This window comes from Phaseolus vulgaris, chromosome 3 (assembly GCF_051622355.1).
Source record: "Phaseolus vulgaris cultivar YP4 chromosome 3, ASM5162235v1, whole genome shotgun sequence".
In the NCBI taxonomy this organism is placed as follows: domain Eukaryota; kingdom Viridiplantae; phylum Streptophyta; class Magnoliopsida; order Fabales; family Fabaceae; genus Phaseolus; species Phaseolus vulgaris.
Genome location: NC_143500.1, coordinates 24,516,144 through 24,533,945, shown reverse-complemented (window position 1 = coordinate 24,533,945; position 17,802 = coordinate 24,516,144).

Here is a 17,802-nt window from a genome sequence, read left to right as displayed (position 1 = left end):
TAAGACAGCATGGTTTGTCCCTCTTGGAATAAGTTGTCATGCTATGATGTAGGCAACTAGACGTGGAGTGAGGTTCAAATGCCCTGCATGGAACCTGTTTATACTCTCTGTAGGATTCCTCATGCAACTCTTATAATATTGCAGCTTGCTGAATTCTGAAATTCCACTGATATTTCCCTTTCCTACTTTCAATCCAGCATATTTTATTCCAGCCACAGAGTTCCACACCTCACTTGTGATCTTCATCTTAATTCCTTTCACATAAGAAACAACATTCTTCCCATCCAATGTGAGGTTAGTATAAAACACCTTAACCAAGTCAGGATATACATTACCCGTTAATTCTAGCAACTTTTTCAGTTTCTGGTGCTTCAACACATCCCTTGTTTCTACCAGTTTTTCAGATTTCAGCCAGTTGAAATCCAGCACCTTGGGTATGTTGATTTGCTTCCTGCTTGTCTCGTGAATGTAGGCATTGATGCCTTCTTCATTTCCAGCAAACCAACCTTCTAGTACACCTTGAGAGGTGGTTTGCTTTCCCTTGCTTTTCTGTTTTTGTCTTGAAGACGAAGCCATGTTTGAACTAGAAAATATCTCTTGTTTCTAATGGTGAGAATCAAAGAGAGGCAGCCAATGTGGGTAGCAAATATTCACACAGATTTATAGCAGAATAAATGGATTGATATGGCAGTTATTAGTGGATATGCATGAAGATTTTATGCTCTGAATTTGTGCAGAGAATCTTTGAAAATATGCACCAAATATTTAGGGTCACGATGCATACACTCAAACTTTTATTGAGCACCCAAACCATCAAATCGGTTACATAACCATGACCAAAACCGTCAAAGGTACAGAGGTTAATGCCCACTAAGTCAGTCAAGCAGTCAAAGATCAGAAATTCTCTTTCCTAGTCATCAATGCATATCAGTGCAGAAAATAAACACATTCAATTACGAATAAACAGATTTAATTTTTCACTGCTAGGCACACTTGACATTTATAATACCCAATTCATTAAGCAGAAAACTAAACCTATCTTTGGCTAATGGTTTTGTGAACAAATCAGCAAGTTGTAAATCAGTACCAATGAACTTAATATCACATGTTCCATTAGATATGTGTTCCCTTAGAAAATGATGCCTAATTTCAATGTGTTTGGTTCTTGAATGCATGACAAGATTTTTGGTTAAGTTGATTGCACTTTGTACCGCCCTGGTGGTCGGGTGCGATGACGTGGCACCCTGCTACAGTGTAGGCGTGTTGACAAGACGCCAGGTTGGCAGTTGGGAAGGAAGTCGGGAGGCACGTGTAGTCGCCGATTGTTAAGTTGGCGTGTTCCGATCTCCAGCTTACCGGGATAGGCGATCGCCAGGTTAAGGATGAAGTCGCCAGACGCAGATTCAGGCGACCAGGCAGTCGGAGATCGCCAGAACAAGCACATCGCCGAAGATAAAGGAGAAGCAGATTATGAAGGCGGCCGGCGAGACCACAGGGAAGGTGTATGAAGACCCTAACTCGCCAGTTTCAGTAGGGATCGCACTCCTAAGTTGGCTATGCACTGGGCAGTACCATGCATAGGTAACTTAGCCAAAATGAGAGTAGAAGCAGCGCCAAGTCAGGGAACCTCCAGATGATGGCACGTGTACAGTTGGATACGCGCCACGTGTCCAAGTCTGTAACTGCCAGGAGAGAGAAAATCACCAGGTATATAAGAGCTCTTAACGAACTTTCTGAGGTACGCACGTTCAGTTCATACACTTTACGCTTGCGAGTAACAGAGCTGTTTGAGAGAGAGAGTTTGCACGGTTCTAGTTCTTAGTATTTGGTGATACCGTCACTGACTTGAGCGTCGGAGTGCGATCGGCCGCAGCGGCGCCGTATCGTTTCTTTGCAGGTTCTTGAGATAGATCCAGAGGAGGAACGGAAGTGAGAAGCGGCGCGCACGTCGATCCTTTGACAAGGCATTCTCCAGCGCTCCGGTCAACAGGCAGGATCATCAGGCGCCCACCGTGGGGCCGTGTAAAGCTTGCTCCCATCCACAGCGTGAGTTCGTGGAAGTTTCGAGGTTTTCGGCGTGGTTGTGTGCTGGTGCAACCGTCGTTCGTGGTTTCTTTGAGTTTCGTTCGGTGAAGTTTGCGTTTTAAACCATTTGCTTGACTTTTCGATCGGTGGATTCGAGTTCTTTCGTTTGGTTGTTTGGTTCGCGGGGAAACGGTGGTTTTTGGTGAAGCTGCGATCTTCTTCGAAGGTTTGCGGTGTTCTCGAGTTCTTGCGCAGTTTCTTGAGTTTTCTCCGGTTGATCGCTGGTTCGATCGTGGTTGAAGTGTTATTTGTTGTATTTCTGTGGTTCGCTGAAGTTAATGAGAAAGATGAGAAGCAATCGCTCCAGTCCCGTGGCTCCCGTCGCAGCTGAAGGCGACGCCGCCATGACCATGGCGCAGATGGCAGAAATGATGCGCTCGTTGCAGGCCACTGTGGAAGCCTCGCGTGTCGAGCAGGCCAGGATACATGAGGACCTGGTCGCCTCTCGCGCCAGGAATGAAGAGCTCAGCAAGGTGGCTGAGGAGCTGCGTCGAGCTCTTCAGGAGCAGCAGGGTCGTTCTTCAGCTGAAGAGGTGGCACCGTCGACGCCGCCTCGTGTTTTCCCAATGCCCTTCATTCAGGCGATCACCGACACGCCAATTCCCACAAGCGTGGTTCCGGTTAAAGCTGTTTTTACCGGCGTGGAGGATCCAGAAGCTCATCTGACCACGTTCCACACACAGATGATGCTGTCGGGAGGGTCAGACGCCGTCTACTGCAAGATGTTCGTGAGCACGCTCCAGGGAACGGCGATGGAGTGGTTTGTGAGCCTGCCTAATGGCCACATAACTAATTTTCAACAATTCTCGAAAATCTTCGTCGAGCAGTATATCGTGAATAAGGCGCCGCCGAGGGTGTCCTATGATCTGTTTGATATAAGGCAGTACCATGGGGAGTCCCTCAGAGACTACCTCAATCGCTTCGGCGCGCAGATGGTCAGGTCGCCAGCCAAGGATGAAGAAATGCTGGTCTATGCCTTCAAGAAGGGCGTGCAGCCAGGGCCATTCTGCGAGGCCTTAATCAGGGCTCATCCAGCGACGTTTGCTGAAGTCAGGCGACTTGCGGTGGCCCACATCGCCGACGAGAGCGAAGTCGCCGAGAAGAGAGGCAGCGTGGCTCCCGCCAGGCCACGCGCCCAGACCAGAATCCAGCCACAGAGGGTGTTGGAAACGGCAGCGGCAGCCAGAAAGGACCAAAGGACTCGCTATCCTTACGATAGGAGAAATAAGGGAAGAAGTCAAGCGCGCCAACCGCCAGCACGCCAACAGCCAGCACGCCGAGAGTACAATATCCCGCCTAAGCACAAATTCGTCATGGGACTAGCGGACCTGATCGCTATCCCTAACATTTCTGCTAGGTTGAAGGCGCCCGAGAAGGTGGGTGACAAGGTGCTGGGGTCAAAGCCGGACGTTTGGTGCGAGTTCCACCAGTGCTTTGGCCACAACCTGGACTCGTGTTTGTCTTTAGGATACCAGCTCGATGATCTGGTTAAGAGCGGGTTCCTAAACGACTATCTGCTGGACAGAAGGACCGGAGGAGCGTCGAGTTCCCAGCCAGCAGGTGGAGAAGCCCAACAACACGAGATGCCTATCCATGGGGAAATCCACACCATTGCAGGGGGTTTCTCAGGTGGTGGATGCACCGCATCGCAAAGGAAGAAGTATGCGTGATCGGTGATGTCAGTGGACATGTTTGAAGATCACTCGCCGGAAGTGGACATTACGTTCACCAAGCAGGATCTTCGGGACGTTGTGCCTCATGACAACGATCCCATTGTCATTTCATTGATAACAGCAGGGAGGAAGGTCCACCGAGTCCTGGTGGACCAAGGAAGCTCGGCAGACGTGATGTTCTGGCCGACTTTCACGCAGCTGGAATTGCCCCTTGACCAGCTAAGGCCCTATGGAGGGTGCTTGTATGGGTTCGCTGGTGATCAGGTAGAGGTCAGGGGGTACATTGAGCTGAGAACCACGTTTACAGATGAGGCTGGGTCGAGGACGGAGAAAATCAAGTACCTCATCGTAAACGCCCCTTCAGCATATAACATCTTGTTGGGAAGGCCCACTCTTAACAGGATAGGCGCCATTCCATCGACTAGGCACATGAAGGTGAAGCTGCCGTCCATGGAAGGGGTGGTGATCACGATCAAGTCGGACCAGAAAGAAGCGAAAAGGTGCTATGAGAATAGCCTGAAAAATAAAAGGTCAGTGAGCTATGTTACAACCACCCCACCTCCCGGTGTGAAGCCCAGACCGCCGGTAACAGAGGAGGCCGCTGGAAGGGATGTAGAGATGGTAGATGCTGAGCTGGGGGAGAGGAATGCTGGCCTGGAGGAAGAAGAGGCGCGGAATCGCCCTGAAGAAGCAAGGGAACTGGGAATCGCCAAGGCGGTGATCGCCAGAGAATCCAGGCCCAAACCCGTCGAGCAGTGGCTCGAGAAGGAGATCGGGGGGAAAGTTTTCAAGCTCGGAAGATCTCTGGAGGTCGATCTCCAGGACCAGATCGCCAAGGTGATTGAGCGGCATCTGGACGCGTTTGCATGGTCCGCCTCGGACATGCCCGGGATTGATCCCGACTTCCTATGCCATCATCTGGCGATGGACAACATGGTGAGACCAGTGCGACAAAGGAGAAGGAAATTCAACGAAGAGAGGAGGCAGGCGATCAGAGACGAAACCCAGAAACTCCTCGCTGCAGGCCACATCAGGGAAGTCCAGTATCCTGAATGGTTGGCGAACGTCGTACTGGTGAAGAAGAGCAACAGGAAATGGCGCATGTGCGTCGATTTCACCGATCTGAATAAGGCTTGCCCAAAGGATTCGTATCCTTTACCAAGCATTGATGCCCTGGTTGATAGTGCTGCAGGGTGCAAGCTGCTGAGTTTCCTGGATGCCTTCTCGGGCTATAATCAGATCAAGATGCATCCCATGGATGAAGAAAAGACAGCCTTCATGACGGAGAGGTCGTGCTACTGCTATAAGGTGATGCCGTTTGGGCTGAAGAACGCGGGGGCCACGTACCAGAGGCTGATGGATCGAGTACTTGCACCAATGCTGGGAAGGAACGTGCAAGCTTACGTCGATGACATGGTCGTGACCTCGCAGGAGAAAAGCAAGCACGTTGCAGACTTGGAAGAATTGTTCACAACGATCGCCAAGTTCAAGTTGAAGCTCAACCCAGAGAAATGCATTTTCGGCGTGGAGGCTGGAAATTTTTTGGGTTTTCTCTTGACTGAAAGGGGGATAGAAGCCAACCCGGACAAGTGTGCCGCCATCTTGGCGATGAGAAGCCCGGCTACAGTGAAGGAAGTCCAGCAGCTGACAGGTCGGATGGCAGCCCTATCTCGCTTCATGTCAGCGAGCGGAGAAAAGGGACATCCCTATTTCCAATGTCTGCGGCGCAATAACAAGTTCGCTTGGACGAAAGAATGCGAGGAAGCTTTCGTCAAGCTGAAGGAATATCTGGCGAGCCCGCCGGTTCTGTGCAAACCACTGGCGGGAATCCCTCTCAGATTGTATTTCGCTGTGACTGAGAGGGCGGTGAGTGCGGTGCTCGCCCAGGACCAAGATCAGGCTCAGAAGCCTATCTATTTTGTGAGCAAGGTGTTGCAGGGCCCAGAAACGAAATATCAGGCCCTGGAGAAGGCTGCGCTGGCTGTGGTGTTTTCGGCGAGGAGGTTGCGCCACTACTTCCACAGCTTCACAATACTGGTGATGACCGACCTGCCCATCCAGAAGGTCTTAAAGAAGCCTGACGTTGCAGGAAGAATGGTGAAGTGGGCAGTGGAGTTGTCAGAATTTTACATTAAATATGAGCCCCGAGGCCCGATCAAGGGGCAAATCTTTGCAGATTTTGTAGTCGAGCTCTCATCAGAGGCGACGCGGGTTGAAGGAGATGACTTCCGTTGGGTGCTCTCGGTGGATGGATCGTCGAACCAGCAGGGTAGCGGTGCTGGAGTCATATTGGAAGGACCCAATGGTGTGTTGATCGAACAATCGTTGAGATTCGCCTTCAAAGCCAGCAACAATCAAGCAGAGTATGAGGCACTGATCGCCGGGATTTTGCTGGCCAAGGAAATGGGAGCTAGGGTGCTGATGGCTAAGAGTGACTCGCTGCTAGTCACAGGGCAAGTAACAGGCGAGTTCCAGGCTAAAGATCCACAAATGGCGGCTTACTTGGCGTATGTGCGGGAATTGAAGAGTTCCTTTGCCTCTTTTGAAGTGGTCCATGTGCCCCGAGAACAGAATGCCCGAGCTGACTTGCTTGCTAAGCTCGCCAGTTCAGGCAAGGGGGGTAGGCAGAGGACGGTGATTCAAGAAACTCTGAAGACGCCGAGGGTATTTGTAGCAGATCACCTGGTCCTTCAGATAAGCAAGTCGACGGAGAGAGCAGCGAGAAGCCATAAGTCTTTGACGCAAGAAACTCTGAGATCGCCGAGAATTAGAGCACGTCGAGGAGAGAAGGTGGACGTGATGCAGGTCTGCGCCACCCATGAGCCAGACACTTGGATAACACAGTACAAGCGGTGCTTGGCAGATGGTCTCCTCCCGCTAGATCCAACAGAAGCTAGGAAGGTAAAGAAAAATTCCAGCAAGTATACATTGATTGATGGCGATCTGTACAGGTTTGGGTTCACTCACCCACTCCTGGAATGTATACACGGCGAGAAGTGCACGAGAATTATGGCAGAGCTCCACGAAGGAATATGTGGAAGTCACGTCGGGGGTCGAGCTCTGGCTGCGAGGACTCTCCGTGCAGGCTACTATTGGCCATCCATGAGAGAAGATTGCAAGAAGTATGCCCAATGCTGTAAACAGTGCCAGCAGCACGCCGATTGGCACAAGGCACCTCCCGAGGAGTTGAAGTCGATCTATAGCCCTTGGCCGTTTCATACTTGGGGAATCGACATCCTGGGACCTTTCCCGCTGGCGATCAGGAAAATGAAGTACTTGGTGGTGGCGATCGAGTACTTCACCAAGTGGATTGAGGCAGAACCAGTGGCCCAGATCACCGCGCACAAGATCGAAGGTTTTGTATGGAAGAACATCGTGTGCCGGTTTGGAGTGCCTAAGCGCCTGGTGTCTGACAATGGGACGCAGTTTGCAAGCCACCTGTTGAAGAAGCTTTGCGAAGGAGTGGGAATTCAACAAGTGTTTGCATCCGTCGAGCACCCTCAAACAAATGGCCAGGTGGAGTCAGCTAATCGGGTGTTGCTGAGAGGTTTGAAGAGAAGGCTCGAGAAAGCCAAGGGAAGTTGGGCTGAGGAGGTACCCCGCATAGTTTGGGCGTACCACACCACCGAGCAGTCAGGAACCCATGAGACCCCGTTTAGCTTGGTCTATGGGTGTGATGCCATGATTCCAGTCGAGATCCAGGAGAGCTCGCCGAGATTCCAGAATTTTGTAGAGGAAGACTCAAATGAAGAGAGAAGGCTGAACCTGGATCTGCTGGATGAAGTCAGGGAGGAGGCAAGGCTGAAGGCTGAGGCGGTGAAGAGAAGGGTCGAGCGAAGGTACAACTCAAAGGTGATGCCAAGGCAGTTTCGAGAAGGCGATCTGGTGATGAGGAAGGCCCACCAGTACGAAATGGAGAATAAACTATCACCCAAGTGGACTGGACCGTTCAGAATAACCGAGGCACTCGGGAACGGAGCCTACCGCTTGGAGACGCTGGAAGGGGGGGCGATCCCTCGTACCTGGAACGCCACACACCTGAAGTTGTACTATAGTTGAGAGCTTTGTAAGTAAAGACAAACACAAATGTTATATTACAATGTCTCTGTTAAAACAGTTTCAAGGGGGCACTCTTTTTTCCCTAAGGAGGGTTTTTAATGAGGCCACCCAATAAAAGAAGAGTTTTCGAAGTATAAGGTGTTTTCAGATTGCATGTGTGCTATTTTCGAAAGTTTTGAAGAAAGACCTTGTCATTCGTACATGATTTAAGGCAAGAAAAGATATATCGCGTGCTTTCTAAAAAGTTTTAAGTCCTCATCGTTTTTCGGCGATTAGAGGCACCAGTAAAGTTTTAAGTCCTCATCGTTTTTCGGCGATTAGAGGCACCAGTAAAGTTTTAAGTCCTCATCGTTTTTCGGCGATTAGAGGCACCAGTTAAGTTTTAAGTCCTCATCGTTTTTCGGCGATTAGAGGCACTCGTTAAGTTTTTAAAGTCCTCATCGTCTTTCGGCGATCGGAGGCACCAGGTGGAAGACCTCAACGCCCTCGCGCGTTTTGAGGCAAGTTAAAAGACCTCCTCGCCGTTGAGCGAGTGCAGGCGAGAAAGAGAAAAAGTCCTCCGTGTTTCTGGGAGCGAGAAGATGTAACTCCTGGGGCAATGTCGAGGCAAGTTAAAAGACCTCCTCGCCGTTGAGCGAGTGCAGGCGAGAAAGAGAAAGGTCCTCAGTGCATCCAGGGGGGAGGAGATGTACGCCCTGGGCAAGTTGAGGTACCATACAAAGTCCTTATCGCCGTTGTGCGAGCTAAGGCCCATTAAAGATCTCCTCGCCGTCGAGCGAGTGCAGGCGAGAGAAAGAAAAGGTCCTCAGTGCATCCAGGGGGGAGGAGATGTACACCCTGGGCAAGTTGAGGCACCAGACAAACTCCTTCTCGCCGTCGAGCGAGTTAAGGCCATTTAAAGTCCTTCTCGCCGATGAGCGAGTTCAGGCGAGTTAAAAGACCTTCTCGCTTATATGCGGGTATAGGCAAGATAAAATCCTTCTCGTCTTGAACGAGTTCAGGTATGGCGAAAAGGGTGGAAGAAGCTTGAAAGGTGGCTAAGGTAGGTTCGAAGAGAACGCCTAGCCAGCCGGTCTTCAGCTCTGAAGTTCAGGGGGGTAAAGGAAGATCTCAAAGGGCATTTCTGCCCCAGATAAAGAAATGACTGCCAAAGCATGAGGCTCGGAAAAGCTGGTGTTACCAAGAGGTTTTGGCGATCGGGAAAAATTCAAACAACGGCGAGAAGATTGAAAGACTTGTTTGATAAAGCAGGTCGAGAGGGACGTTGTTTGAACCAATGTTTGAGTTACCGTTCGTTGCTTGGAAACTTTTCTCATGATCAGGTTAGTGCCTCAAGGGTACAAGTTGTGTAAAGCGATTGTTGCTTAAGTTTGAATCGGCTCGAAACAGTTACGCCAAAGGTCGTGTTTGCCAAATCGGTAAATTAGACGCAGCAAAGTTAAACATACAGAGAAGGTAAAAGCGCTCAAAAGAAGTAAGAAGAAAGAACATCCAAGTTTCGCTATTGAAATAAGTAATTGTTCAAAAGACATATGCAAGAGTTTTTACAAGGTAAATACAAGTGAACTTATAAAGAAGCAGATGGGGTGCAATTGGTTGAGCCTTCGGCGGGAACGACCTTTCCATCTACTACTTCGTTGTTTAACGACACCATGCTGAGGTCGAGATCAGGGAATAGGCATGCGAATTGTTCCCGAGCGGCATCAAATCCAGCAACCAGAAACTGAGCGGAGCTTAGCTTAAGTTCTTCGATTTGCCTTTGAAATTCTTCAACCTGTTGCTTAAGCTCCTTGTTCTGTTGCTCCAGCTCTTCGACCTGATTTCGGAGTTGTTTGTTGGTCTCTTGAGCATGAAGAAGGTCGTTGGCAACCTTCTCGGATTCTGCTTGAGCTCGGGTCAACTCGGCAGTCATTTTTTCTTTTTCCTTGTTCGCCTCGGTGAGATCAGCCATGGCGTCATCCCTTGCTTTTTCTACTTGCCCAAGTAGTTTTTCATGGTCGATTGACCTTTGCTCCAGTTTTTGTACCTTATCGGCATTAGCTTGAATGTGAGCCTCCAGGTCGCTCGCCTTGGTGCGCAGAGGCACGATTTTGCTTTCAAGTTCAACTTTTTCTTGGGCAAGTTCATGGACTTTGCGGCGAAGGTCGGCAGCTTCCTTGCGCGCAAGCCTAAGCTCGGTACTCAGGGCATCCTCTACTCGAGAGTGTTCCATTTCCGCGAGCGTCAGGCTGAATGCCACCTTCTCTACCTCAACTTTCATTGTGCTGTTTTCGGTCTTGAGGTGGTAGACATCGTCTTGGAGCCGCCTGGTGGAGCTCTCCACAGCCCTCGTTATGATCGATGGGATATCCTCTGCTATGGTTTTGAGTTTGGCAGTCAGAGGTTCCCACATTCTTGCGACTTCAAGGGGAAGGTTTGAAGCTTGGAGAGGCGTCAGGGGGGCTTGTGGAGGGTTCTCGCCGCCACCTTCCTTAGCAGGGTTTTCAGGGTTTGCTTCCTGGCGTGGCGACGCAACCGGGGACTCGGTAATTAGAATTGGGGAGGTGTGAGCAACCTCATCCCCGGTCGGAACGTTCTCTGCAGCTGAAGCATTTGAAGGAGGACCCCCTCCAGCTGAGATGTGGGGCGTAGAGGCACTCGGGGGGTCCTCCAGAAAGTTTGGCTCTTGAGCCTCAACTGCTGGTGGCGCAGTGGCCAGTGGGGTTGCTTGGACTGGTGGTGAAGGGGCTGGTGGTGCTGGCGATGAGGGAGGAGGAGCAGGTGTTGATGGTGGTGTTGAAGCTGGAAGAGGGGGTGGGGCAGGTGGAGAAGGTGGTGCCACCCTTTTCCTCTTTGTAACGAGGCCATCCTCAGTGACCTCGTCGTCCTCTTCCTCCTCCTCTTGGACGACTTGGGGGGCTTTTCGCTTTGGCCTTTTAAGGACCAGTTTCTTTCGTTGGATGGGCTCCTTAGGCGGTGATCGCCCATGAATGATGGCCTTCTCGACCGCCGAGTTGGGCACCGTCTGGGAACCGGTCGCCAACCCGTGGTTGCGGGCGAGCGCCTTCAAGTCGGCGAGCATGTTTTTGCCCAACATATTATCTGCATGAAACGAAAATGCATGAGTTAGCTCAGAGAAGAAAGAGATGGGTGTATGAGGCAATGAAACAGAAAAACAGGTATATGCAGAAAAGGTAAAAACCAAAGTCTTGTGCGTATTGCACAAGACGCCCAGAAGCAGTATCAGAAGCGATATCATAACAAGGGTATAGTGTCCAAACCTATCTGGAATTCTAGCTGGTCCTCAAAGAATTCGAAAGAGATCAGGGTGGGGGTCAAGAATGTTATGTTGGCATCTGCCACCCTCTTCCAGAATAGGCAAAGGTCTCGGTCCAAAGCTCCCATGCTATCAGGACTTCTGGGCCTCCTGAAGCAGCTCTTGGACTCCTTTTTCCCCTTGTCCACCCAGTACAAGGGGAAACCGTCGAGAAGGGAAGTGTCTTTGTCATTTGCGCGAACCTGGATGAACTTCCCCTTCCAATCCTTGTACGACTGCTGGAAGATGGTGAAAATGGATCTCCCAGCAATGGCATTCAGGCTGACCCACAGGCGATCTCCTGGGTGCTTGGCCTCGAACAGGAATAAAAACACGTCCACTGACGCGGGCAACCCCAGGTGGGCGCACGTTATCTCGAAAGCTCGGACAAACGCCCAGCTGTTGAGGTGAAGCTGGGCGGCAGCGATGTTGAGCTCGGTTAAGAGTTCCCTCTCAAATCGAGTAAGAGGGAACCTGAGTTTGACCTTCTTGAAGAAAGTGGTGTAGACGAAGCAGAAGGGCCCGTCGGCGCTCACTTTATCATCGGCGCACACTGGCAGAGCGGCGGGGCAAGGCAGCACCATCATTCTCTCATTGTGCTCCTTGTGAAACGATTGGTGGGCCTCGTCCCCCTTGGTCAATCGCAGAACCGCTCCCGCAGTGTTCACCGACGAGGTTTCCTTTAAGAGGGTTGGGTTAGCCCATGGGTATAAGGTCTTGAAGTCTGGCAGAGGGATGGGGGCTCCTCCAGCGTTCGGTGGAGTCGCCTGGGCCAGAGCGGTTTGAGAAGACGCAGGCCTCACAGCCTGCGAAGAGGGAGCACCACGAACTTGCGTTGAGTCGTGTGCTTGTGAAGGAGGGTTTCGCGCTGATGGAGGGGGGTTCGGGGTGATCTTCGTGCGAGTCATGATAGCAACTGCAAACGAAGAAGAAAGAAAAAAATAATCAGGAGGGTTACGAAGGTTGACTCGATCATAGAAGGAAGGTGAAAGGCGAACGAATGTGAGTTCGTTGCGACGATCGACAAAGCCCTAAGTTACGCAGAAGAGAAATGGAGAAACGACCCACAGCGTATGCACCAGGCAGTTACAGGATGATGCAAATCGGTGAAAATGCAAGAAAACCCAGCAGATGAAGGAAAGTAGTTACCTTTCGATGATCAGGAGAACGTTGAAGGGAGGTGGTGATCTAGAGCGTCGAGGAACGTCGAGAGCTTTCGCAGAAGGAAATGAGAGCGTATGCGAGTGTGAAGAAAGTGATGAAACAGTAGGAGCGTAAGGGGTTTAGGGGTTTTCGAAATGGTTTCGGGAAGCGCTAACGGCAGATGAAGATAGCCGTTGATGAGAGCCACGTGTCGAACGATGCGCGAAGGGTTTGGTGGAGCGTCAGAGCAGCAGAAAGTACTATCGCTTGGAATTCTGCGTCCATGCCACGTAGACCGGTGTTAACGAAGGCTTTTTCAGTCTTTTCGCTAGACAAGTCTTCGCTTAAGACTGGGGGGCTTGTGTACCGCCCTGGTGGTCGGGTGCGATGACGTGGCACCCTGCTACAGTGTAGGCGTGTTGACAAGACGCCAGGTTGGCAGTTGGGAAGGAAGTCGGGAGGCACGTGTAGTCGCCGATTGTTAAGTTGGCGTGTTCCGATCTCCAGCTTACCGGGATAGGCGATCGCCAGGTTAAGGATGAAGTCGCCAGACGCAGATTCAGGCGACCAGGCAGTCGGAGATCGCCAGAACAAGCACATCACCGAAGATAAAGGAGAAGCAGATTATGAAGGCGGCCGGCGAGACCACAGGGAAGGTGTATGAAGACCCTAACTCGCCAGTTTCAGTAGGGATCGCACTCCTAAATTGGCTATGCACTGGGCAGTACCATGCATAGGTAACTTAGCCAAAATGAGAGTAGAAGCAGCGCCAAGTCAGGGAACCTCCAGATGATGGCACGTGTACAGTTGGATACGCGCCACGTGTCCAAGTCTGTAACTGCCAGGAGAGAGAAAATCACCAGGTATATAAGAGCTCTTAACGAACTTTCTGAGGTACGCACGTTCAGTTCATACACTTTACGCTTGCGAGTAACAGAGCTGTTTGAGAGAGAGAGTTTGCACGGTTCTAGTTCTTAGTATTTGGTGATACCGTCACTGACTTGAGCGTCGGAGTGCGATCGGCCGCAGCGGCGCCGTATCGTTTCTTTGCAGGTTCTTGAGACAGATCCAGAGGAGGAACGGAAGTGAGAAGCGGCGCGCACGTCGATCCTTTGACAAGGCATTCTCCAGCGCTCCGGTCAACAGGCAGGATCACACTTGTATTATCACACAGCAGAGGTATATGGTTAAGTAAGATACCAAAATCATTTGATTGTTGTCTTAGCCATATGGTTTGAGCACAGCAACTCCTTGCTGCAATGTATTCTGCTTCAGCAGTGGAGAGAGCTACACAAGCCTGTTTTTTGCATTGCCATGAGATCAAGCAAATGACAGGTTCCACTTGTGCTATTCCTATCAATTTTGCAACCTGCAAAATCTGAATCAGAATATCCAGTTAAGCTTAATGAAATATTACCTGGATACCACAAGCCAACTTCTTTAGTTCCTTGCAAATACTTCAAAGTCCTTTTGACAGCATTGTAGTGTGATTCTTTAGGAGCATATTGAAATCTTGCACACATGCACACTGCAAACATTATATCTGGCCTGCTGGCAGTGAGATACAGCAGTGATCCTATGAGTCCTGATGGCACCATCAGTACTGTTGCCACCAACACTACTGGTTGCACCATCACTACTATTGAGACAAACAGTACTGGTGGCACCTGTTGGGTTTAATAGTGCCAAAGTTCAAGAGGGGGGGTGAATTGACCTTTTAAAACTTTCTCACAGAAACAATGTTTAACCCAGTTTTACAGAAAATAAATCGATTTATGTGAAAATGAACAGATTTATTTCAGCACTGTTTTTGTTTGAAAAGCTTTTAATTCAGCAAGGTTAATCACAAGATTATGCAGTGAGAATTTCAAGCAGCACACACACAAATATCAGATTTGAAAAACAGTGAAACACAAAACAGCAAGCTTCAATTTCAAGCACGTGATTAAGGTTCAATTGATAGCATGCTAATTAATTGAGTGACCTTTGCAAACAAGCTGTTCCAGTGGCTTTTAACAGACTATGAGTGTTCTTCTTGATGTCAAGCAATTTCCAGAAATTAAGAACAATGAATCACAGAACAGCAAGCTTCAACTTTAAGCAATTTGTTTAAGGTTCGATTAATAGCATTTACAGTTTCTTGAGCAGCCTATCACAGTCAATCTGTTCCAATGGTTTTTAGCAGATTATATATGTTCTTATCAGATTCGAACACCTTTTTCAGAAATCAAGAACAGTATGCACAGTGCCCAGAAAGAACAGATTTATTTTCAATTGAACAGATTTATTTCTTTGCTGTTTTTATCAATTATGCAGAAACGAAATTGCAGAGAGAGAGAGAATGAACACAAGCAATTATACTGGTTCACTCAACCTGAGCTACATCCAGTCTTCACCAACAACAGGTGGAATTCACTAACACACAGTACAACCAAGTACAATTCCCACTGTTCTTGAAACCTACAAGAACTTAGGTACTCTTGCTGAAAAAACCTATTTCAGCATACACACACACCCACTCTTCAAGAACACCTATCAAGAAGAGTGTTCAACCAAACTATTACAAGATAGAGATGTGAAACGACTACACCTGATTGAGGATACCCAGATCTGCCTTAAACCAGTAGGCAAGATTGCTAGAACAGTAGCTGCACCTCACACCAAGCTTTTGGAGCCAAACCAAGAACAAGCACTTTGTGATTTTTGAAATCTTTGAAGAACAAATGCTAATCCTTTTAAAACACTTAACTCTCTGCTGTCAAAACTTGTTTTTGCAAAAGTATGAACTGTTTTAATCGTTATTAAACTCAGAAACAAGTTTGCATTTTATAGAAAGCCAGCTTATAACAGAATTTTGAAAAACAGTTAAAGCTGTTATAAAATGAACAGATTGAAAATAAAATGAACAGATTTATTTTCAAAAGCAGTTAGAGAATTTGTTAAGTGAGGAGACTTAGTCAACCATTCTGGTGCTGAGATAAAACTGAAAAACGTTTAAGCTTGTCATGGCACCAGAGGCAAAAAAAGAATCTATTCATTTACAGATGAACAGATTTATTTTTCAAAACGAAAACAGAGAAAGTTTAACAATTTAAAACTTAGTCGTTTTGAAAAGAAGAAAACTTAGTCATAATACCTGATGCACAAAATCTAATTTTTACAAGACTTAGCCAAGGCATCAGTGAGAAAAATGAATCTGTTTATTTAGGAAATAACAGATTTATTTTTATGCAGTAAAACATGTTTTTGTGTAAAACATGTGAAAACCAGTTTAAGACAACTTATGCTTGTTCTTAACACATGGCCAGTGGTTATGAGGTGAGTTACTCAGCAAAAAGCTACTCTTAGACAACCTCTAAGCACTAACTAAGACACACTTAAAGCAAAGCAAAAATGCATGAAAAGTACATACAAGTCTTCATTAAACACTACATACAAGTCTTCATCAAACACAATCTTGAAGGGGCAGCAACCATCTTCAACAGCACCATCACTATGGTTGCCAACAACAGTACTGGTGGTACCAACACTACGGTTACCACCAACAACAATGGTGGTACCATCAGTAGTGTTGCCACCAACAATACTGGTGGCAATAGGAGTATTGTTGCCACCAACACTACTGGTGGCACCATCAGTACTGTGGCCACCAACAGTACTAGTGGACCATCAGTACTGGTGGCACAATAAGTACTGTAGCCACCAATAGCACATGTGGGACCATCAGTACTTTCGCCACCAACAGTACTTTCACCACCAACAGTATTGGTGGTACCATCTGCACTGTTGCATCCAACAGTACTAGTGGCAGCATCAATACTATACCCACCAACAGTACTTGATCCTGCCCGTTGACCGGAACGCTGGAAACTGCCTCGTCAAAGGATCGACATGCGCACCGCTTCAAACCTCCGTTCCTCTTCGAGATCCACCTCAAGAACCTGCAAAGAAACAGAGCGGCGCCGCTGCGGCCGATCGTACTCCAACGCCCAAGTCAGTAGCCGAACCACCAAATACTAAGAGAACAAGAACCGTGCAAATTCTCTCTCACAGTGTGCTCTAGAACTCGCAAGCGTAAAGAGTATAATCTGAACGTGCGTACCTCAGAAAGTTCGTTGAGAACTCTTATATACCTGGTTACTTTCTCTCTCCTGGCAGTTACAGACTTGGACACGTGGCTCGTATCTAGTCGTACACGTGCCTTCATCTGGAGCCTCCTTGACTTGGGCGCTGCTTCTACTCTCGTTTTGCTAAGTTACCTATGCATGGTACTGCCCAGTACATAGCTAACTTTGGAGCGCGATCTCTACTGGAAATGGCGAGTTAGGGTGCCTTCGTACACCTTCCCTGTGGTCTCGCCGGCCGCCTTCATAATCTGCACCAACTTCATCTCTGGCGATGTGCTTTCTCTGGCGATCTCCAATCACTAGGTCGCCTGAGCTTACATCTGGCGACTTCATCTTTAACACGGTGATCGCCGGTTCTGGTATGCTGGAGATCGGAGCACGCCAACTTAATAACTGGCGACTTCACGAGCCACCCGACTTCCTTCCCTTCTGCCAACCTGGCGCCTTGTCAACACGCCTATACTGTAGCTGGATGCCACGTCATCACTTCCGACTACCAGAGCGGTACACAAGCCCCCCAGTCTTAAGCGAAGACTTGTCCAGCGAAAAGACTAGAGGAGTCACGTCAACACCGGTCTACGTGGCACTGACGCAGAATTCCAAGCGGTTGTACCTTCTGCTTCTCTGACGCTCCACCAAACCCCTCACCCATCGTTCGACACGTGGCTTCATCAACGGTTACCTTTAGTTACCGTTTGCGCTTCCCAAACCCATTTCGAAAAAACTCTTAAACCCATTTTCACTCCACACTGTTCCATCACTTTTCTTCGTATTCGCAAACGCTCTAACTTCCTCCTGCAAAAAACTCTCAGCGCTCTCCAACATTCTGAATCACCATCATCCTTCATCGTCTTCCTGATCATCAAAAGGTACCTACTTTCCTTTTTCTGCTGGTTTTTCTTGCATTTTAACCGATTCGCATCATCCTGTAATTGTCTGGTGCATACGCTGTGGGTTGCTTTTTCCATTTCTCCTTCTGCGTAACTTAGGGCTTCGTCAATCGTCGCAACGAACCTTCGTTCGTTCGCTTTTCACCCTTCTCCCACGATCGAGTCAGCCTCTGCGAACCCTGACCATTTTTCCTTTTCTTCTTCCTTTGCAGCTTCGAGAATGACCCGCTCAAAGATCACCCCGAATCCTCCTCCTTCATCGCGACACCCCTCTTCTCAAGCACTCATCCCACCGCGAGCACGCGGTGCTTCATCTTCCCAGGCTGAGAGGCCTGCACCTTCCCGCCCCAACCTGGCCCAGGCGACTCCACCTATCGCCGGAGGAGCCCCCGTTCCCCCGCCAGACTTCGAAAAACTTTACCCATGGGCCAACTCGACCCTGTTGAGGGAAACGTCTTCCGTGAACACTGCTGGAGCAGTCTTGCGATTGACTAAGGGGGATGAGCCTCATCAATCATTTCATAAGGAGC